The sequence below is a fragment of the Lithobates pipiens genome, unplaced genomic scaffold (assembly GCF_037356315.1).
Source record: "Lithobates pipiens isolate NorthernLeopardFrog02 unplaced genomic scaffold, aLitPip1_a1.2 Scaffold_16, whole genome shotgun sequence".
Taxonomy (NCBI): domain Eukaryota; kingdom Metazoa; phylum Chordata; class Amphibia; order Anura; family Ranidae; genus Lithobates; species Lithobates pipiens.
Window position 1 is genome coordinate 62,029,592 of NW_027507748.1, and position 6,164 is coordinate 62,035,755.

General features: G+C 47.1%; 1 pseudogene; it reads right to left on the reverse strand.

Moving 5' to 3' along the window:
- Positions 1–4,848: 4,848 nt before the first annotated feature.
- LOC143986372 (U2 spliceosomal RNA) lies at positions 4,849–4,980 on the reverse strand (annotated as a pseudogene).
- Positions 4,981–6,164: the final 1,184 nt, after the last annotated feature.

Sequence of the window (6,164 nt, forward strand, 5' to 3'; positions counted from 1 at the left end):
TTAGTAACTACCTACTGCTGCCTGCTGCCACCAGTCCAGGGTCTGCTGTTCCTGCCAACACCTGCTGTAGCAGCTATCCGGTCCTTCAGGTGACACATCCGCTACACAGAAGACTGCACAGGCACCCATACCTCACCGTGCTCTCACGGCCACTCAACATTAACCACTTCAATACAGGGCATTTTCACCTCCTTCCTGCCCAGGCCAATTTTCAGTTTTCAGCGCTGTCACATTTTGAATGACAATTGCGCGGTCATGCAACACTGTACCCATATTACATTTTAATAATTTTTTTCCCACAAATAGAGCTTTCTTTTGGTCGTATTTGATCACCTCTGTGGTTTTTATTTCTTGCACTATAAACAAAATAATAGAGACAGGTTTGAAAAAAAAAAACAATATTTTTTACTTTTTGCTATAATAAATATCCCAATTTAAAAAAAAAATAATGTTTTCCTCAGTTTAGGCCAATATGTATTCTTCTACATATTTTTGGTAAAAAATTATGGCATTTTTATTATTATTATTTTTTTACTAGTAATGGTGGCGATCTTTTTATCATGACTGTGACATTGCGGTGGACACATCGGACACTTTTGACACTATTTTGGGACCATTCACATTTATACAGCGATCAGTGCTATAAAAGTGCACTGATTACTGTATAAATGTCACCGGCAGTGAAGGGGTTAACATTAGGGGCGGTCAAGGTGTTAAGTGTGTTACCTAGAGAGTTATTCTAACTGTAGAGGGGAACTCACAAAGGGAGAAGACCGATCAGTGTTCCTCTGTGCTGGGAACACACGATCGGTCTCCTCTCCCCTGACAGAACGTGGATCGGTATGTTTACACACACCGATCCACGTCCCGGCTCTGTTACCGTCAATCTCGAGTGCCCGGCGGACATCGTGGCTGCCAGGCAGTGCAACGACTCCCAAGTGACTTGGCGGGTGTGCGCACGTGCCTCTAGACGGCCGGGAAGCCCAGGATGTCATACAATGCCCGCCCAGGATGGGAGATCCCTCCTGTGGATGTCATTTGACAATAGCCGGAATGTGAACTGGTTAATGATCTCCAAGCCGGCTGTATGGGAGGCCTTAACGTACGTGACAGTTTGATCTGTGGTTGCCATGGTGCTTCACATGTGATCAGTTATGACACCAACCATTTTACAATTTGACAGTTTGAGGACACCAGCAAATGTGACAGTTAGCAATCCTAGAAGGCCCACTCCAAAATTTATTTTAAAAAATTGGCAGGGGGACCCCCCAAGACCATACTCGACCCTTCAGTCTGGTATGGTTTTGAGGGGAAAACCCATGCAAGAAAACAATTCTTATCAGACCCTATCCAAGCATGAAGCCCAGCAGGTCAGGAAATGAGGGGGGGGAGCGAGCACCCCCCTCCTTAACCACACCAGGCCACATGCCCTCAACATGGGGGGTGGATTTTGTTTGGGACAAGGGCCTCTTCCTCACAACCCTGGGTGGTAGTAGTGGGGTCTGCGGGCAAGGGGCTTATCAGAGTCTGGAACCCCTCTTTAAGCAAGGGGGCCCCCGGATCTCGCCCCCTCCCCATGTGAATAAGTATGGGGTACATTGTACCCCGACCCATTCACCAAAAAAAAAAAGTAGTGTAGTGTTACAAAAAACAAGAGACAAGTTTTTGACAAGTCCTTTACTAAAAATGAAGAATGTCCCCTGTCATAGCTCCAACGTCAAGCATGATGTCTTCTTTCGCCTCTTCCTCCACCAATATCTTATTTCTACGCTTCCTCCTCCGATTCCTTCGTTCTCCGCTTCCTCCGCTGATGTTTCCTTTCTCAGCTTCCTCCGCTAATGTCTTCTTTCTCCGCCACTGCTGGCCCGCTGAAAAAAAAAACGCTCCTCCTCCAACGCAGGCTCCCGCCAAAGATGTGTCCAATGCATTGGTTTGGATAACAGGTAGGGCAATGGAGGGGCAAAATACAGAAATAGTCTTGGATAAATATACAATTCATGTTTAAAGGTTATCATGGACTTTTGCAGGAATCAGCAGGATGTTCTGACTTATATAGTGCACTGATTTCAACCTTAAAGCGGAGCTCCACCCTAAAGTAGAACTTCCGCTCATTGGAACCCTCCCCCCCTCCGGCGCCACAATTGGCACCTTTCAGGGGGGAGGGGGGTGCAGGTACCTGTACAGTACAGGTATCTGCACCCACTTCCGGCGTAGATTCTACAAAAGCTACGCCCTTTCCGCAGAATCTACGCCCCTTTCCGAAGGTCCCCCGCTGCCTGCTGGGAAACACATGGATCCCAGAAACAGCGGGGACCATCCTTATTGCGCAGCGCAACTCGCGCATGCGCAGTAGGGAACCAGGAAATGAAGTCGCAAGGCTCCACTTCCTGATTCCCATACCTAAGATGGCGGCAGCGGCACCCGAGAGACGATCGAGAGATCGGCTTCGGGTGCCGACATCGCGAGCGCGCTGGGCGGGTAAGTGTCATTATTTTAAAAGTCAGCAGCTGCAGTATTTGTAGCTGCTGGCTTTTAAAAAAAAAAAACGGCGGACTCCCGCTTTAAAGTGATTGTAAATTATCATCTTGTAAAACAGCCCATTCAGTTTAAAATAGAAAAAAGGCAAAACATTTGAAAAGAAATGATAAATACCTTTTTTTCCCTTTTTTATAAGTGATCACATTCCCTCTGTTCTCAGCTGCATAAAAGACAAGGGAGAGTAAAAGCAGCAGCACAATGAGCTTCCCAGTGAAAGGCTGTACAGGGGGGTGTGTCAGGACAAGTCTGATCATTGGAGGAAAAGCAGGCTGAGTTCCCAGCACAGGTAGAGAACTGACCACACTGTGCTCTCCTGCTTAGTGCAGTCAGTTTTTAATCAGAAAGCAGAGGGCCAGGCAGGAACCCCAGGGATTTCACATAAAGGAAGCAATACGAAGAGAACAGGATACTTTTTTCATACAAGTACATGGTACAGCAGGCACATATCAGGAATATGAAGTGTTGGGTTAACAAACACTTGCAAAGTGCATATCCAGAGCAGGGGAGGGGAGGTTGGCATAGAAATTGACCAGAAAGACGAGAAGTTGACTAGCAAGGTCCATAAAGACATTAAGGAGCAAGCAAACTTGACTGGCCTACACAGGGGTGAAGGAACTTGACTGGCCTGCACAGAGTCCTGACCTCAACAGCTTTGGGATAAGTTAGAGCGGCCTTCTCGTCCAACATCAGTGCCTGACCTCACTAATGCACTTCTGAAAGAATGGTCAAACTCCTAAACCTTGTGGACAGCCTTCCCAGAAGAGTTGAAGCTGTTATAGCTGCAAAGGGTGGGCCAACTCAATATTGAACCCTACGGACTGGGATGCCATTAAAGTTCATGTGCGTGTAAAGGCAGGCGTCCCAATACTTGGGTACTAACATTTATAGGTAAAGTTGATCCGGGAAAATCCAATTGCCTCTCGGGGGATCAGGAAGGAATTTTTTGCCCTGCTTTAGCAAATTGGATCATGGTCTGCTGGGGTTTTTTGCCTTCCTCTGGATCAACTGTGGGTATAGAATTGGGTATATGGGATTGTATGATATAATTTATTTATTTTTATTTTTTTGTGGTTGAACTGGATGGGCTTGTGTCTTTTTTCAACCTGACTAACTATGTAACTATGTAACTTTGGTAATATAGTGTATATGGCAAAAAAATAAAAAAATAATTAACAGGTCTTTTACCCCTTCCCTTCTCCTTCCAACATGGAAAAAACTTTAGATATGCTAAAATATATATCTTTTTAACCACCTCAATGCCACCATATTTTAAACAAATGGCATGGCTTGTATATCTGGAGCACCAATTAAAAATGAATAGTAAACTAGTACTGCTACTAGAAGTAGAGTACTAGAAGTTTTTTTTTTTAAAAGCCAGTGGTGTGTGAAACACACCCAAAAACTCCACCTGGTGTCAAAAAAGTGCACACACATAAAGAGTGATACGCAAAAACGTGCAATGGGTGCTACACGGTCCTCCCTAGGAAGGACCTTACCCCGATCCCCCAGGGCTCCAGACGGGGACTGAGGTACTTCACTTGGGTCCATCTGGCCGAAACCAGACCGGATCCCCTTTCTCTGGAAGGTCTGCCGAAACAGACCCACCCAATACTCGGTGGGACTCCCCCGAAGGGAGACCCCATGAGAGAGGGCGAACCAAGCCAGAAGGCCATGTCCACCCCCTCCCAAGACTTTCAGGGTAGGCCCAAAGACCCACACCCTACTAATCACACAAATGACAAAACGTGTATACCCCAAACAAAAGAATACAAAAAAGGGAATAAATAAAAAGAAAGTGGGGAGAATGAAGTGGGAGAAGTGAAAGTGGCCATTGTGTGATACAATGGCCGGCCCTTCGGCCAGGAATAAAAATTTCCCCTGGTCCTAGCCAAAAGGTTAAGCCCTAGAGGCAGGTGTGAAAAACGTGTATGGTGAAGTGACCATGGTGCCATAAATCAAAGTGACCCTCACTCACAGTAATTGTACGGCACCCCTGAACTGCCACTCCAGGGGCACATTCACCACAGGCAACAGCCCAGACTGGCGCAGCCCCCACCCCAAACAGGAAGACCTGAAGTTCTGAGAACTTAGGGAGAGCCCCTGACCATAAGGCTCAACCGTTGCTCCCATCACTCCTACCTAATTACATTCAGGAGATACTAACCAACCCCCCCACCCCACAAAGAGGAGCCGGTGTTCACTTCCGAAAAACTGAGCTAGGACCACACCAATCTAGGCCAGTTGTCCTCCATCCCCATCAGGAGGCTTCCCTTTCGGCTACCTCTAACCATCTAGTTTGCCATTATGCCCAGAGATTTTGCATAGCCACCGCCACCCCTAATCCACCTCGACGTAGATCATGGACAGAAGCAAGCGCCACCTCCTGGCAACTGATGAGAACAGATACTACACTTGATCTTAGCCAAAAGGCTGAGAAGCGACTAGAAGTACTACATGTGCATGTGCATACGCCTGTGATCACACTGTCATTAGACCATGAAGCTCACAGGCAAAATTCAAAATGTTTCTGTTACAAAACTTTGTAAATAAGTACATTTTCTGATGGGCACTGATGGGGCTGCACTGACGGCACTGATGGGCACCGATGATGTGGCACCAATGAGGTGGCACTGATGATGGGCACTAATATGCAGCACTGATGTGGCACTGATAGGCGGCACTGATATGCAGCACTGATGGGTACACATAGGTGACACTGATGGGCACTGAAAGGCAGCATGGATGTGCACTAATAGGCAGCATGGATGGGCACTGATAGGTGGCACGGATGGGCATGGATGGGCACTTATAGGTGGCACTGATGTACACTAATTGATGGTACGGCTGGATGCCAATCAGTGCCAAACAATAATGCTTGCCAATCAGTGATGCCCATTGTGGGCACTGATTGGCATCCATTGTGGGCACTGATTGGCATCCCTGGTGGTCTAGGATGGCATACCTGGTGGTGACATCCCTGGTGGTCCTATTGGTGTCCCTGGTGGTCCAGTGTGGGCATCCGAGGGGGGGCTGTACTGATAATCAATCAGCACAGACCCCCCCCCCCCGTCAGAGGAACAGCCAATCGGTTCATATAGCAAAATGACGGCGGCAAAGTGATTTCAATATCCTGACCGGATGTCATATGACGTCGCTAGAATATCAAGCTGCTGTGCGCCCCAGGGGGGGGGGGGGGCGACGTCATATGACATCCGGTCAGGATATTGAAACCACTTTGCCGCCGTCATTTTGCTATATGGTAGGCAGCAAGTTTTTAACGTCCCCCCTTCCCCACCCCATCTCTCATATACATCCCATCTCCATCCTGTGTCTCTATATCTCACTGTGTGTGTGTGTGTGTGTGTGTGTGTGTGTGTGTGTGTGTGTTAGCACCCTCATCTCCCTTATACTACAATGTACACATTAACTTCTTCATCCCCACCCCCCCAACTGCAAGTGACCTGTATATTAACCTCTTCATCTCCTCCTCCCCCTGTGTATGACCTGATGATGACTACAATGAGCTGTATTTAGAGCTCCATTACCAAGCTCCATGTTTTATCCCTCTCAATAACCATATATTTCATCATTTAAAAAAAATGGAGATCTACTTTCCAAAAAGTTAA